The sequence below is a fragment of the Coffea arabica genome, chromosome 10c (assembly GCF_036785885.1).
Source record: "Coffea arabica cultivar ET-39 chromosome 10c, Coffea Arabica ET-39 HiFi, whole genome shotgun sequence".
In the NCBI taxonomy this organism is placed as follows: domain Eukaryota; kingdom Viridiplantae; phylum Streptophyta; class Magnoliopsida; order Gentianales; family Rubiaceae; genus Coffea; species Coffea arabica.
Window position 1 is genome coordinate 31,458,338 of NC_092329.1, and position 17,301 is coordinate 31,475,638.

The window sequence follows — 17,301 nt, forward strand, 5'->3', positions numbered from 1 at the left end:
TTGTATTTTCGGGCAATCGGCAATTTGGTGCTCGCTGCTTCCACACTTCAAGCACTTTCCTGCTTTCCTCCAGCAACCGGCCTCGGTATGTCCAGGTTTCTTGCAATACCCACAAGTTCCCTGGAAAGGTATCGCACGACTTCCTTGTGGGGCGTTCCTAGGTTGACCTCTTCCATTTGGTCCCCCGTTAGTTCCATTATTTCTTCCTCCGGCACCTCTGGCACCAGTTCCTCGACCCACTTTGGCCAGTGGAGCATTTGTATAAGTCGGCTCCCGACTGCTGCTAGGTGCAAATCTTTTCTTGGCCTGGTAAGTTTTTACTTGAGTTCTAGCAACTTCAACCCTTTGAGCTCTTTCTACAGCATCAGCAAATGTGTCTATCCGAACAGCAGCTAATCCCTCCTGAATTTCCACGTTTAGTCCCTGCACAAACCTCCGGACACGCCTTTGTTCCGTGGCTATCAGTTCAGGAGCAAATCGGGACAATTTTGTGAACTGGACTTCATATTCGGCGACACTCATCGCCCCTTGCTTACATTTTATGAAGTCGTCCTCTCTCTTTTCTTGAATGAGAGGTGGAAGAAATTTGGCGTTGAACTCCCTTGTGAAGTTCGCCCAGGTCCTGGGAATATGATTCCTGTCCCAATTGACCCTAATTAGGTTCCACCAGGAACGAGCAGCTCCTTCAAACTGGAATGCTGCAAAAGTCACTTGCCTCCCTTCCGTATAATTTAGAGCGGCAAAAATATCAGAGATCCTTTCCCACCAACCTTCGACTACCTCAGGTTCTGGGCCTCCGTAGAACTTAGGAGGTCCAAACTTCAGGAATCTCTCTAATGCCCGATCCTCATAATCGATTGGGCCTCCTTGCTGATGCACCGCTCCATGGGCTTGATGCTCAGTCATGCACTCTAACACATCAGTTATTCTATTGATTGCGGTGGCCACTGGATCTTCGGCCACGTTTCCCTGACCATGGTCTGGGTTGACCTCAGGTTCCCTATCACTACCACCCTCGGGGTGTTGCCTAGTTGGTCTCCCACGTCCTCTATCTCTAACTTGTAGATCCATAGCCTAGTTATGCCTATTGATAAAAATAAAGTGATCAAGCGAAGATGTTGCTATTTATTTACTTGTTATTATTAAGTGAAGTCAACATGAATACCAAGAGAAAGAAAATTTAAAACACTTAAAGCATATATTCACATACCAAAGTTCATACAACTTTAAAAGCCAAACAATTCACAGTACATTTAATATTTTCACACATAACTCAAATTTCGATCTTTATAAACATGAAGGAAAGCAAGTCAATAATACACCGATTATTATAACCACATAACTAATAGCTCAACCCTTAGTTTAGATTCAACTTAACCTTCATTAGTTTAGTCTTCGACAATCCCACTAGGCCCCACTCATTCTTCCGATTTCACTTCCATAGATTCCTCTTAAATACGTAATTGGCACTAATCTTCAAGATCACACCATTGGCTCTTTACCTTTAACTTTCAAAAGTTAGACTTGATTCCTTCGATCCTATTTTTCCAAACTTAGTCATGATTTCTAGTCACATCATAATGCGATATACTGAATTCTTTTCAATTGCAAATACACCATTTAATGAAATATTTGGTATTCGGGTAGAAGAATCTGACTATAGGATAATTCACACCTCAGGCTGGCCAGTCCCAAGAGTAACTTACCTATATTTAAGATTCCTACCCAACATACATGTCTAATATCCCAACTATAAACTTTTGTTCCACACTTAACGAGTCAATCCCCACAGTCCGAGAGTCCTCTCCCGGCACGAGCTCGATAAGAGCTCTGATACCACCTGTGACGACCCCACTTCCCCCTAAGGCGAACCAGAGGGTTGGCGGGTCATCGCCCAACTCTCGCCAGGACTCACGCACGCACACTAACTCGAATCCCTCCGAAGAATAACCTAAACTATTATAATATCGCTTCCCTAAAAAAAAAGTCAATCACTAAACCACAGTAACTTCAGAGATAGCAGTAAAGAAGATAGCCAGTCGACGGCTCTTAAACATCTCACGCGTTACCTCTAAGGTATAAGGTCGTACCAATCCGGATATATACTTTCACCCACCACAATTACAACCATACAAGCCAAATATAATAATTAGGGTTTACACATTTTCCAGCTTCAAGTGGCAATCCAAAATAACCAATACGTTTTTCAATTCAAAATACAATACAACGGTAAACTGCAGTCTTAAGATTCAAGTACAAATTAAAAGAAATCAGCACTGCTCAGATTTCTCAAACTTCAAGACCTGTCAAGGAAAACAATTAAACGTGGGGTGAGCTAAAGCTCAGTGGTGCCCCAAAAACATGCAATCAATTAAAACAATTAACACGTATTGATTCGATTGAAGTAAACAAATAGGAAGGCGATAATACCCAAGTGTACCTTAGACTGGTCGAGGGATTCACCCAACGACGTTACGTCCAGCACTTATATTATTATTATAGACTGGTCGAGGGATTCACCCAACGACTTTACGTCCAGCACTTGATTCATTATTATAGACTGGTCGAGGGATCCACCCAACGACTTTACGTCTAGCACTTGATTTATTATTATAGACTGGTCGAGAGATTCACCCAACGACTTTATGTCCAGCACTTGATTTATTATTATAGACTGGTCGAGGGATTCACCCAACGACTTTTCGTCCAACACTTGGATTCACTAAAAAAAATGTTTTACGCAAGTCACCACTCGAAAGGTTAGTGTGGTAAAGTACACATTGCTCACTTCGATGGGTCAAAACCACTTCACAGTTATAATATAGCAAGTCAATAAAGCACTTTAATCACGTAGCCATGGAACAAGCAAGGACACTCACCAAGAGTGAAGTTCAGATGTCAAATTGGGAATCGAATTCCGCTTCCTCGCAATATCCTAGAATATCAAATATTGAAACTATAAGCTTTTATTCAGTCTTTAGGCTCAAACACATTGAGGTTTATCTAATATATTGCTAGTTTACTTTCCCATAGTAATTTAAAAAATCTACTTAGATTGAAACTTGACACAAATAGTAGAAATGTTTCTTATAATTTTCCTTGAGGTACTTTTCCTTATAAAAGGGTAACTAGTATAAATTTTCTTGAAATAAGTCGACAAACCTCTTAATATCAATGTTAGAAAGTTACTTTGAACATTTCTTTAAAGCTATGGTTTCTGCAAAAATTATTACTAAAACTATTTTACCCTAAAATAAGGTTTCTTGCCGAGCAAGTTTCCCATGCTTTTCCCCAGAATTATTAAAACTCGTATTTTGGAACTTTTCCTATAGCTAACTAGCCAAGAGCAATACTTAATGAAAGAAAAAGAGTTAATATAAAACGTAGGGTTTTTCAAAGGCTATAGAATTTATTTACTATAGCTATCATGGCTAGTTTGAGCTAAAGGAAAATATTGGTTGGAAAGTTTTAGGCAAAACACTAGATATTGAGTTTTATAATTTAATACTAGCTGGAAAAAATATTTTTGATTAATTTGATCACAGCTACTCGAGTTCGCAAGGTCGATACAACTTCCACAGCTCCGATTCCAAATCGAAATCACTTTATGGCTCAAATTTGTCGATTGAACAAAATCATTTTTCAAATGGCAAATCACTAATCACATCTCAATTAATCAAATGAGCATAAGGCCTTCAACCTTCAAACAATTCCAGCAATTTATTTTCATCCCTTTAACACTCGTATAAAATTATTTAGATGACCAAGGGCTTCGTCAATCATTAGCCCTTAGCTCCCAACAAGTGATTCTTATAGCAACCAGGTAAACATTTCAAGTGTTTCAATTTACTAACGGTATTTCAGGTCAAAGACCAAATTTACAACCACTTCGTACTAAAGTAAATGTTCCACAGCCAAGAAATTCCAACAATTAGAGTCCATCACTCTTTAATATTTATAAAATCATTCAAATGGCCAAGGGCTTCATCAATCATTAGCCCTTGACAACATCCATAACTTCCAACCACAATTCAATCAAGAATTTAAACCACAAGTAAGCTAAAATCTCAATCCAAATCCAAATTTAGTTTCACCAAGAAACGGAACATTCATGCAAAACAGTCTACTTTGAAAATTCACAGACAGCAGTACACATGGAGGAAAAATACAAAATTTCTACAGGACAAAGGCCTATGATTCTAGTTTCAAATGCCACTGACGGCGCCTTAAACGGATTTTCCTACACCATGATATAAACGTTTTATTGAAACTGGTCAGGGACATTCGAAAATCTAAAGTTTCATTTTTCACTTGTGAAAAACTCCTTTTTCTCTTTTGCTACCAAAATGTTTGTATTCAAACCATCCATACCTTCTTATAGGTCTCCAAAACAACATATTCCGACATTTCCATCCCTCATGTTTTAAGGAAAAAATTTCAAAAACCAAGCAAATTTTTCAACTCAACTTTCGGCTATCACATAAGAAATTCCATCTTCCAATATATAAAGTATTTCATTGCTAAACAACTTACACCATTTACAACTTACAACTCTGTTGTATTTCTAAACCATTATATTCCAAGGGAAAAATAAAATAAATTCCAGAAACCAATTACACTTCCAAAACAACTAAAATTTCTGGTTCAACCTTGCGGCTTCCAAAGTTTTTCCAGCAACCAATCTACTTTAGTTCAAATCTTCCCTCGGCTTAATCATGGTTTTAGGTACTCAATTTCAGCGTTTAAACACTTAGCTAACTATTAAAATTTTCTACTTCAAAACCTGATTCATACAGCAACTAAAATTATCAAGAAAATTCCAGAAATCTGTCCAACTAGCCACGGTTAAACATGCATGGAGGAACTCTCTGTTTTCATTTTATTTTCTGGGTTAAAACATGCTTTTAAACTCTCAATTCCCTCATGCAAATTCTTAGCTAGAAAATAAACATTTCTAGTTCAGAAATAGAGTTCAAACAACAACCATTGGCATCAAAATTTTCTAAAATTTTTTTCCTGCTTGGCTCGGATGACATGCTTGGGCAGATTGCCCCTTTTGATTTTTATTTTTCTGGTTTATCTAACTAATTAGTTGCATGCAGAGCCTAATTAACTGGTTATTAACCTTCTAACCATGGTTATAAGTTTAAACAACAACATTAAACCAATTTAGGCTGCAACAGATCAAGCTAAACTCTCGGCAGCCCCAACACTTGCACATAACAGAAATTCTGTTCTTAAAATTCCCATTCGAGTGCCTAACATCAACATGCATGTCCCTAGCTGGCTTAACCTTATTGTTATTGAGTAGTTAAACACTTAATCAAACTCAAATTGTCGTAGGAAATCAGAAATAATGCTACATTTCTAAACCAGCTACTCGGCAGAATTGTTTAGCCCCAAGACAGAATTTTTGTATGCTATACCCACATCATCCGAATGCACAAATCCACATGCATGGTATTAATCTTCAAGTTTTCATTCGGCTAAGTACACTTAGATGCTCAGATTGTCCCAGAAAATTGAAAATAAAACTGCATTATCGGCTCAACTTCTCGGCAGAAACATCAACATCCAAAACAGAAATTTTCTAATGGCTTAATCTCATTCATCCGACTGTACCATAGTACATGCATGCCCCTAGATAGCTCAAACTATCTCTGATTAGTCATAAAATGAATCCAGAAATTACCTCACAGCAAGCTAAGCTCACGCAAGAAAATCTGGAAAATTTCTGCTCCCTCTCGGCTCTCACGCACACTGGTTGGTCCTGGTTCGATTTGCAGCTGGAAATGGTGTTGTGGTGAAGATGGTTGCAGCTAGGAAATGTTGGTCTGAAGTGAACGAAAATGGTGATGATCAGCAGCTCCTTCGACTTCCACTTGCTCTCCCTGGTTTCACTCCAACTCACGGCCAGAACCAAAAACATTCAATCCTGCGGTTTCTTTTCTTCCACTCGGCTGCAGAGTGCAGCTCGGCCTCTCTCTCGCTCTCTCGGTTTGTCGACACTAGCAAGGCAGAGTGAAATGCAGTTGTGGTTTGAGATGTGAAGTGGAAAGGAAATGAAGAGGGTGCCGTGGTTTTGAGAGGTGTTTGTGGTTAGAATTGGTTGAGTGTGGAGATGGTTTACGTATGGAATTGGAGAGAATGGGATTGGACAATTTGGGCGGTGATGGAAATGTTGTCAGAAGGGGTGTTTGGCCGTGCATGGTGATGGTTGTGGTGTAGTGGGGATTTTGTGGATTGTGAAGGGCATTTTGGTCCTTTCACTTTGCTCCCTAACCTCAACTAAAATCTCAATTCTAACTTAATTCCAACAATTATCCCCAAGTGTGATTTTAAGGCCTAATTATACACTAGTATACTTAAACCGTTTTTATCGAATATTTATCGATTACAATTTAATATTAAGGTTCCTAGTAAATCCTAACATTCTTACTTTATTAATTAAACTATTAAAATCAAGTTTGACCTTAATATAACTTTAACATTCTTGATATTCATTAGCTCAATCCTTATTAACACTTAAGGTTAGCAACTAATTGGAGTTAGTCATTGGAATTTAAATAATTTGTTTTAAGATAGTAAGGTTATCGACTCAAGTGTCATTAATTAAGCATAAAGGAATTTATTTTTAAAGAGTAAACTTACTATAACTCAAGAGTTATTACTTTAGTATAGCAATACCGAATAATTCAATATTGGGCACAATCATATTATTTGTTACATAAAAATTATCTTTACACTTTATTTCAAAACAATTAATTACAATACTAGAATTCAAAGAAATTAATTGTTAAATCAATGAAATAATTTACCATCGAAATATAAGTTTAATGTAACAAAACTAAGAAGTTTAATAGTTTCGCACAATTCTTTTATTTTGCACATAACGTTTATTTATACGTACTTATTTAAAAACAATTAGATTTAGTGCTAAAATTTATTAAAGAATTAAAATGCAAATGAAATATGCACTGATATTTATATGTATATTTTCAGGGTTCTCACATCCTCCCCTCCTTACAATGAATTTTGTCCTCAAAATTCACACTTTCTTGAGAAACAAATCGGAATACTTTTTCTGCATTTCTTCTTCTAACTCCCAAGTTGCTTCTCCGGAAATCCAAAGTTCCAATACTTTTGTTCTGCAATCAAGCTTAGCATGGTGATGAGTTAGAAAATTCTTTCCTATAATAACATCATAACCTCGTATGTCCAATTTGATTAGATCCACTAGTATTTTATGCCCTTCAATCCAGAATTCGCAGTTATTATAAGTTAAGCTACTGATTAAAATCTTATTACCCATTGATGTTTTAACTTCAAGGTCAAGGGTAATCTAACAGGTTTGACGTTAACTCCAGATGAAAAAGTTTGGTTCACAAATGAATGAGTTGCACTATGATCAATTAACACTCTAGCTAATTGATGAGAAATGGGAAGAGTACCTTCCACGGCTTCCGAAGAATCAGGTACAGGTTGGTCATTTATAGCGTAAACCCTGGTAGGAACTTTCGGCCTATTCTCTCTAATGTTGGCTGGTTCATCATTCAGGGTATTATCCTCTTGTATTTTCGGGCAATCGGCAATTTGGTGCTCGCTGCTTCCACACTTCAAGCACTTTCCTGCTTTCCTCCAGCAACCGGCCTCGGTATGTCCAGGTTTCTTGCAATACCCACAAGTTCCCTGGAAAGGTATCGCACGACTTCCTTGTGGGGCGTTCCTAGGTTGACCTCTTCCATTTGGTCCCCCGTTAGTTCCATTATTTCTTCCTCCGGCACCTCTGGCACCAGTTCCTCGACCCACTTTGGCCAGTGGAGCATTTGTATAAGTCGGCTCCCGACTGCTGCTAGGTGCAAATCTTTTCTTGGCCTGGTAAGTTTTTACTTGAGTTCTAGCAACTTCAACCCTTTGAGCTCTTTCTACAGCATCAGCAAATGTGTCTATCCGAACAGCAGCTAATCCCTCCTGAATTTCCACGTTTAGTCCCTGCACAAACCTCCGGACACGCCTTTGTTCCGTGGCTATCAGTTCAGGAGCAAATCGGGACAATTTTGTGAACTGGACTTCATATTCGGCGACACTCATCGCCCCTTGCTTACATTTTATGAAGTCGTCCTCTCTCTTTTCTTGAATGAGAGGTGGAAGAAATTTGGCGTTGAACTCCCTTGTGAAGTTCGCCCAGGTCCTGGGAATATGATTCCTGTCCCAATTGACCCTAATTAGGTTCCACCAGGAACGAGCAGCTCCTTCAAACTGGAATGCTGCAAAAGTCACTTGCCTCCCTTCCGTATAATTTAGAGCGGCAAAAATATCAGAGATCCTTTCCCACCAACCTTCGACTACCTCAGGTTCTGGGCCTCCGTAGAACTTAGGAGGTCCAAACTTCAGGAATCTCTCTAATGCCCGATCCTCATAATCGATTGGGCCTCCTTGCTGATGCACCGCTCCATGGGCTTGATGCTCAGTCATGCACTCTAACACATCAGTTATTCTATTGATTGCGGTGGCCACTGGATCTTCGGCCACGTTTCCCTGACCATGGTCTGGGTTGACCTCAGGTTCCCTATCACTACCACCCTCGGGGTGTTGCCTAGTTGGTCTCCCACGTCCTCTATCTCTAACTTGTAGATCCATAGCCTAGTTATGCCTATTGATAAAAATAAAGTGATCAAGCGAAGATGTTGCTATTTATTTACTTGTTATTATTAAGTGAAGTCAACATGAATACCAAGAGAAAGAAAATTTAAAACACTTAAAGCATATATTCACATACCAAAGTTCATACAACTTTAAAAGCCAAACAATTCACAGTACATTTAATATTTTCACACATAACTCAAATTTCGATCTTTATAAACATGAAGGAAAGCAAGTCAATAATACACCGATTATTATAACCACATAACTAATAGCTCAACCCTTAGTTTAGATTCAACTTAACCTTCATTAGTTTAGTCTTCGACAATCCCACTAGGCCCCACTCATTCTTCCGATTTCACTTCCATAGATTCCTCTTAAATACGTAATTGGCACTAATCTTCAAGATCACACCATTGGCTCTTTACCTTTAACTTTCAAAAGTTAGACTTGATTCCTTCGATCCTATTTTTCCAAACTTAGTCATGATTTCTAGTCACATCATAATGCGATATACTGAATTCTTTTCAATTGCAAATACACCATTTAATGAAATATTTGGTATTCGGGTAGAAGAATCTGACTATAGGATAATTCACACCTCAGGCTGGCCAGTCCCAAGAGTAACTTACCTATATTTAAGATTCCTACCCAACATACATGTCTAATATCCCAACTATAAACTTTTGTTCCACACTTAACGAGTCAATCCCCACAGTCCGAGAGTCCTCTCCCGGCACGAGCTCGATAAGAGCTCTGATACCACCTGTGACGACCCCACTTCCCCCTAAGGCGAACCAGAGGGTTGGCGGGTCATCGCCCAACTCTCGCCAGGACTCACGCACGCACACTAACTCGAATCCCTCCGAAGAATAACCTAAACTATTATAATATCGCTTCCCTAAAAAAAAAGTCAATCACTAAACCACAGTAACTTCAGAGATAGCAGTAAAGAAGATAGCCAGTCGACGGCTCTTAAACATCTCACGCGTTACCTCTAAGGTATAAGGTCGTACCAATCCGGATATATACTTTCACCCACCACAATTACAACCATACAAGCCAAATATAATAATTAGGGTTTACACATTTTCCAGCTTCAAGTGGCAATCCAAAATAACCAATACGTTTTTCAATTCAAAATACAATACAACGGTAAACTGCAGTCTTAAGATTCAAGTACAAATTAAAAGAAATCAGCACTGCTCAGATTTCTCAAACTTCAAGACCTGTCAAGGAAAACAATTAAACGTGGGGTGAGCTAAAGCTCAGTGGTGCCCCAAAAACATGCAATCAATTAAAACAATTAACACGTATTGATTCGATTGAAGTAAACAAATAGGAAGGCGATAATACCCAAGTGTACCTTAGACTGGTCGAGGGATTCACCCAACGACGTTACGTCCAGCACTTATATTATTATTATAGACTGGTCGAGGGATTCACCCAACGACTTTACGTCCAGCACTTGATTCATTATTATAGACTGGTCGAGGGATCCACCCAACGACTTTACGTCTAGCACTTGATTTATTATTATAGACTGGTCGAGAGATTCACCCAACGACTTTATGTCCAGCACTTGATTTATTATTATAGACTGGTCGAGGGATTCACCCAACGACTTTTCGTCCAACACTTGGATTCACTAAAAAAAATGTTTTACGCAAGTCACCACTCGAAAGGTTAGTGTGGTAAAGTACACATTGCTCACTTCGATGGGTCAAAACCACTTCACAGTTATAATATAGCAAGTCAATAAAGCACTTTAATCACGTAGCCATGGAACAAGCAAGGACACTCACCAAGAGTGAAGTTCAGATGTCAAATTGGGAATCGAATTCCGCTTCCTCGCAATATCCTAGAATATCAAATATTGAAACTATAAGCTTTTATTCAGTCTTTAGGCTCAAACACATTGAGGTTTATCTAATATATTGCTAGTTTACTTTCCCATAGTAATTTAAAAAATCTACTTAGATTGAAACTTGACACAAATAGTAGAAATGTTTCTTATAATTTTCCTTGAGGTACTTTTCCTTATAAAAGGGTAACTAGTATAAATTTTCTTGAAATAAGTCGACAAACCTCTTAATATCAATGTTAGAAAGTTACTTTGAACATTTCTTTAAAGCTATGGTTTCTGCAAAAATTATTACTAAAACTATTTTACCCTAAAATAAGGTTTCTTGCCGAGCAAGTTTCCCATGCTTTTCCCCAGAATTATTAAAACTCGTATTTTGGAACTTTTCCTATAGCTAACTAGCCAAGAGCAATACTTAATGAAAGAAAAAGAGTTAATATAAAACGTAGGGTTTTTCAAAGGCTATAGAATTTATTTACTATAGCTATCATGGCTAGTTTGAGCTAAAGGAAAATATTGGTTGGAAAGTTTTAGGCAAAACACTAGATATTGAGTTTTATAATTTAATACTAGCTGGAAAAAATATTTTTGATTAATTTGATCACAGCTACTCGAGTTCGCAAGGTCGATACAACTTCCACAGCTCCGATTCCAAATCGAAATCACTTTATGGCTCAAATTTGTCGATTGAACAAAATCATTTTTCAAATGGCAAATCACTAATCACATCTCAATTAATCAAATGAGCATAAGGCCTTCAACCTTCAAACAATTCCAGCAATTTATTTTCATCCCTTTAACACTCGTATAAAATTATTTAGATGACCAAGGGCTTCGTCAATCATTAGCCCTTAGCTCCCAACAAGTGATTCTTATAGCAACCAGGTAAACATTTCAAGTGTTTCAATTTACTAACGGTATTTCAGGTCAAAGACCAAATTTACAACCACTTCGTACTAAAGTAAATGTTCCACAGCCAAGAAATTCCAACAATTAGAGTCCATCACTCTTTAATATTTATAAAATCATTCAAATGGCCAAGGGCTTCATCAATCATTAGCCCTTGACAACATCCATAACTTCCAACCACAATTCAATCAAGAATTTAAACCACAAGTAAGCTAAAATCTCAATCCAAATCCAAATTTAGTTTCACCAAGAAACGGAACATTCATGCAAAACAGTCTACTTTGAAAATTCACAGACAGCAGTACACATGGAGGAAAAATACAAAATTTCTACAGGACAAAGGCCTATGATTCTAGTTTCAAATGCCACTGACGGCGCCTTAAACGGATTTTCCTACACCATGATATAAACGTTTTATTGAAACTGGTCAGGGACATTCGAAAATCTAAAGTTTCATTTTTCACTTGTGAAAAACTCCTTTTTCTCTTTTGCTACCAAAATGTTTGTATTCAAACCATCCATACCTTCTTATAGGTCTCCAAAACAACATATTCCGACATTTCCATCCCTCATGTTTTAAGGAAAAAATTTCAAAAACCAAGCAAATTTTTCAACTCAACTTTCGGCTATCACATAAGAAATTCCATCTTCCAATATATAAAGTATTTCATTGCTAAACAACTTACACCATTTACAACTTACAACTCTGTTGTATTTCTAAACCATTATATTCCAAGGGAAAAATAAAATAAATTCCAGAAACCAATTACACTTCCAAAACAACTAAAATTTCTGGTTCAACCTTGCGGCTTCCAAAGTTTTTCCAGCAACCAATCTACTTTAGTTCAAATCTTCCCTCGGCTTAATCATGGTTTTAGGTACTCAATTTCAGCGTTTAAACACTTAGCTAACTATTAAAATTTTCTACTTCAAAACCTGATTCATACAGCAACTAAAATTATCAAGAAAATTCCAGAAATCTGTCCAACTAGCCACGGTTAAACATGCATGGAGGAACTCTCTGTTTTCATTTTATTTTCTGGGTTAAAACATGCTTTTAAACTCTCAATTCCCTCATGCAAATTCTTAGCTAGAAAATAAACATTTCTAGTTCAGAAATAGAGTTCAAACAACAACCATTGGCATCAAAATTTTCTAAAATTTTTTTCCTGCTTGGCTCGGATGACATGCTTGGGCAGATTGCCCCTTTTGATTTTTATTTTTCTGGTTTATCTAACTAATTAGTTGCATGCAGAGCCTAATTAACTGGTTATTAACCTTCTAACCATGGTTATAAGTTTAAACAACAACATTAAACCAATTTAGGCTGCAACAGATCAAGCTAAACTCTCGGCAGCCCCAACACTTGCACATAACAGAAATTCTGTTCTTAAAATTCCCATTCGAGTGCCTAACATCAACATGCATGTCCCTAGCTGGCTTAACCTTATTGTTATTGAGTAGTTAAACACTTAATCAAACTCAAATTGTCGTAGGAAATCAGAAATAATGCTACATTTCTAAACCAGCTACTCGGCAGAATTGTTTAGCCCCAAGACAGAATTTTTGTATGCTATACCCACATCATCCGAATGCACAAATCCACATGCATGGTATTAATCTTCAAGTTTTCATTCGGCTAAGTACACTTAGATGCTCAGATTGTCCCAGAAAATTGAAAATAAAACTGCATTATCGGCTCAACTTCTCGGCAGAAACATCAACATCCAAAACAGAAATTTTCTAATGGCTTAATCTCATTCATCCGACTGTACCATAGTACATGCATGCCCCTAGATAGCTCAAACTATCTCTGATTAGTCATAAAATGAATCCAGAAATTACCTCACAGCAAGCTAAGCTCACGCAAGAAAATCTGGAAAATTTCTGCTCCCTCTCGGCTCTCACGCACACTGGTTGGTCCTGGTTCGATTTGCAGCTGGAAATGGTGTTGTGGTGAAGATGGTTGCAGCTAGGAAATGTTGGTCTGAAGTGAACGAAAATGGTGATGATCAGCAGCTCCTTCGACTTCCACTTGCTCTCCCTGGTTTCACTCCAACTCACGGCCAGAACCAAAAACATTCAATCCTGCGGTTTCTTTTCTTCCACTCGGCTGCAGAGTGCAGCTCGGCCTCTCTCTCGCTCTCTCGGTTTGTCGACACTAGCAAGGCAGAGTGAAATGCAGTTGTGGTTTGAGATGTGAAGTGGAAAGGAAATGAAGAGGGTGCCGTGGTTTTGAGAGGTGTTTGTGGTTAGAATTGGTTGAGTGTGGAGATGGTTTACGTATGGAATTGGAGAGAATGGGATTGGACAATTTGGGCGGTGATGGAAATGTTGTCAGAAGGGGTGTTTGGCCGTGCATGGTGATGGTTGTGGTGTAGTGGGGATTTTGTGGATTGTGAAGGGCATTTTGGTCCTTTCACTTTGCTCCCTAACCTCAACTAAAATCTCAATTCTAACTTAATTCCAACAATTATCCCCAAGTGTGATTTTAAGGCCTAATTATACACTAGTATACTTAAACCGTTTTTATCGAATATTTATCGATTACAATTTAATATTAAGGTTCCTAGTAAATCCTAACATTCTTACTTTATTAATTAAACTATTAAAATCAAGTTTGACCTTAATATAACTTTAACATTCTTGATATTCATTAGCTCAATCCTTATTAACACTTAAGGTTAGCAACTAATTGGAGTTAGTCATTGGAATTTAAATAATTTGTTTTAAGATAGTAAGGTTATCGACTCAAGTGTCATTAATTAAGCATAAAGGAATTTATTTTTAAAGAGTAAACTTACTATAACTCAAGAGTTATTACTTTAGTATAGCAATACCGAATAATTCAATATTGGGCACAATCATATTATTTGTTACATAAAAATTATCTTTACACTTTATTTCAAAACAATTAATTACAATACTAGAATTCAAAGAAATTAATTGTTAAATCAATGAAATAATTTACCATCGAAATATAAGTTTAATGTAACAAAACTAAGAAGTTTAATAGTTTCGCACAATTCTTTTATTTTGCACATAACGTTTATTTATACGTACTTATTTAAAAACAATTAGATTTAGTGCTAAAATTTATTAAAGAATTAAAATGCAAATGAAATATGCACTGATATTTATATGTATATTTTCAGGGTTCTCACATCCTCCCCTCCTTACAATGAATTTTGTCCTCAAAATTCACACTTTCTTGAGAAACAAATCGGAATACTTTTTCTGCATTTCTTCTTCTAACTCCCAAGTTGCTTCTCCGGAAATCCAAAGTTCCAATACTTTTGTTCTGCAATCAAGCTTAGCATGGTGATGAGTTAGAAAATTCTTTCCTATAATAACATCATAACCTCGTATGTCCAATTTGATTAGATCCACTAGTATTTTATGCCCTTCAATCCAGAATTCGCAGTTATTATAAGTTAAGCTACTGATTAAAATCTTATTACCCATTGATGTTTTAACTTCAAGGTCAAGGGTAATCTAACAGGTTTGACGTTAACTCCAGATGAAAAAGTTTGGTTCACAAATGAATGAGTTGCACTATGATCAATTAACACTCTAGCTAATTGATGAGAAATGGGAAGAGTACCTTCCACGGCTTCCGAAGAATCAGGTACAGGTTGGTCATTTATAGCGTAAACCCTGGTAGGAACTTTCGGCCTATTCTCTCTAATGTTGGCTGGTTCATCATTCAGGGTATTATCCTCTTGTATTTTCGGGCAATCGGCAATTTGGTGCTCGCTGCTTCCACACTTCAAGCACTTTCCTGCTTTCCTCCAGCAACCGGCCTCGGTATGTCCAGGTTTCTTGCAATACCCACAAGTTCCCTGGAAAGGTATCGCACGACTTCCTTGTGGGGCGTTCCTAGGTTGACCTCTTCCATTTGGTCCCCCGTTAGTTCCATTATTTCTTCCTCCGGCACCTCTGGCACCAGTTCCTCGACCCACTTTGGCCAGTGGAGCATTTGTATAAGTCGGCTCCCGACTGCTGCTAGGTGCAAATCTTTTCTTGGCCTGGTAAGTTTTTACTTGAGTTCTAGCAACTTCAACCCTTTGAGCTCTTTCTACAGCATCAGCAAATGTGTCTATCCGAACAGCAGCTAATCCCTCCTGAATTTCCACGTTTAGTCCCTGCACAAACCTCCGGACACGCCTTTGTTCCGTGGCTATCAGTTCAGGAGCAAATCGGGACAATTTTGTGAACTGGACTTCATATTCGGCGACACTCATCGCCCCTTGCTTACATTTTATGAAGTCGTCCTCTCTCTTTTCTTGAATGAGAGGTGGAAGAAATTTGGCGTTGAACTCCCTTGTGAAGTTCGCCCAGGTCCTGGGAATATGATTCCTGTCCCAATTGACCCTAATTAGGTTCCACCAGGAACGAGCAGCTCCTTCAAACTGGAATGCTGCAAAAGTCACTTGCCTCCCTTCCGTATAATTTAGAGCGGCAAAAATATCAGAGATCCTTTCCCACCAACCTTCGACTACCTCAGGTTCTGGGCCTCCGTAGAACTTAGGAGGTCCAAACTTCAGGAATCTCTCTAATGCCCGATCCTCATAATCGATTGGGCCTCCTTGCTGATGCACCGCTCCATGGGCTTGATGCTCAGTCATGCACTCTAACACATCAGTTATTCTATTGATTGCGGTGGCCACTGGATCTTCGGCCACGTTTCCCTGACCATGGTCTGGGTTGACCTCAGGTTCCCTATCACTACCACCCTCGGGGTGTTGCCTAGTTGGTCTCCCACGTCCTCTATCTCTAACTTGTAGATCCATAGCCTAGTTATGCCTATTGATAAAAATAAAGTGATCAAGCGAAGATGTTGCTATTTATTTACTTGTTATTATTAAGTGAAGTCAACATGAATACCAAGAGAAAGAAAATTTAAAACACTTAAAGCATATATTCACATACCAAAGTTCATACAACTTTAAAAGCCAAACAATTCACAGTACATTTAATATTTTCACACATAACTCAAATTTCGATCTTTATAAACATGAAGGAAAGCAAGTCAATAATACACCGATTATTATAACCACATAACTAATAGCTCAACCCTTAGTTTAGATTCAACTTAACCTTCATTAGTTTAGTCTTCGACAATCCCACTAGGCCCCACTCATTCTTCCGATTTCACTTCCATAGATTCCTCTTAAATACGTAATTGGCACTAATCTTCAAGATCACACCATTGGCTCTTTACCTTTAACTTTCAAAAGTTAGACTTGATTCCTTCGATCCTATTTTTCCAAACTTAGTCATGATTTCTAGTCACATCATAATGCGATATACTGAATTCTTTTCAATTGCAAATACACCATTTAATGAAATATTTGGTATTCGGGTAGAAGAATCTGACTATAGGATAATTCACACCTCAGGCTGGCCAGTCCCAAGAGTAACTTACCTATATTTAAGATTCCTACCCAACATACATGTCTAATATCCCAACTATAAACTTTTGTTCCACACTTAACGAGTCAATCCCCACAGTCCGAGAGTCCTCTCCCGGCACGAGCTCGATAAGAGCTCTGATACCACCTGTGACGACCCCACTTCCCCCTAAGGCGAACCAGAGGGTTGGCGGGTCATCGCCCAACTCTCGCCAGGACTCACGCACGCACACTAACTCGAATCCCTCCGAAGAATAACCTAAACTATTATAATATCGCTTCCCTAAAAAAAAAGTCAATCACTAAACCACAGTAACTTCAGAGATAGCAGTAAAGAAGATAGCCAGTCGACGGCTCTTAAACATCTCACGCGTTACCTCTAAGGTATAAGGTCGTACCAATCCGGATATATACTTTCACCCACCACAATTACAACCATACAAGCCAAATATAATAATTAGGGTTTACACA

General features: G+C 38.1%; 1 long non-coding RNA gene across 1 annotated transcript; it reads right to left on the reverse strand.

The window, feature by feature from the left end:
- Positions 1-2,163: 2,163 nt before the first annotated feature.
- On the reverse strand, positions 2,164-7,684 carry LOC140016288 (uncharacterized). The gene is made up of 3 exons (XR_011822665.1): positions 7,452-7,684; positions 2,880-2,935; positions 2,164-2,303 (listed from the first exon to the last, which is right to left on the reverse strand). It is a non-coding gene; the product is annotated as an uncharacterized lncRNA (long non-coding RNA).
- Positions 7,685-17,301: the final 9,617 nt, after the last annotated feature.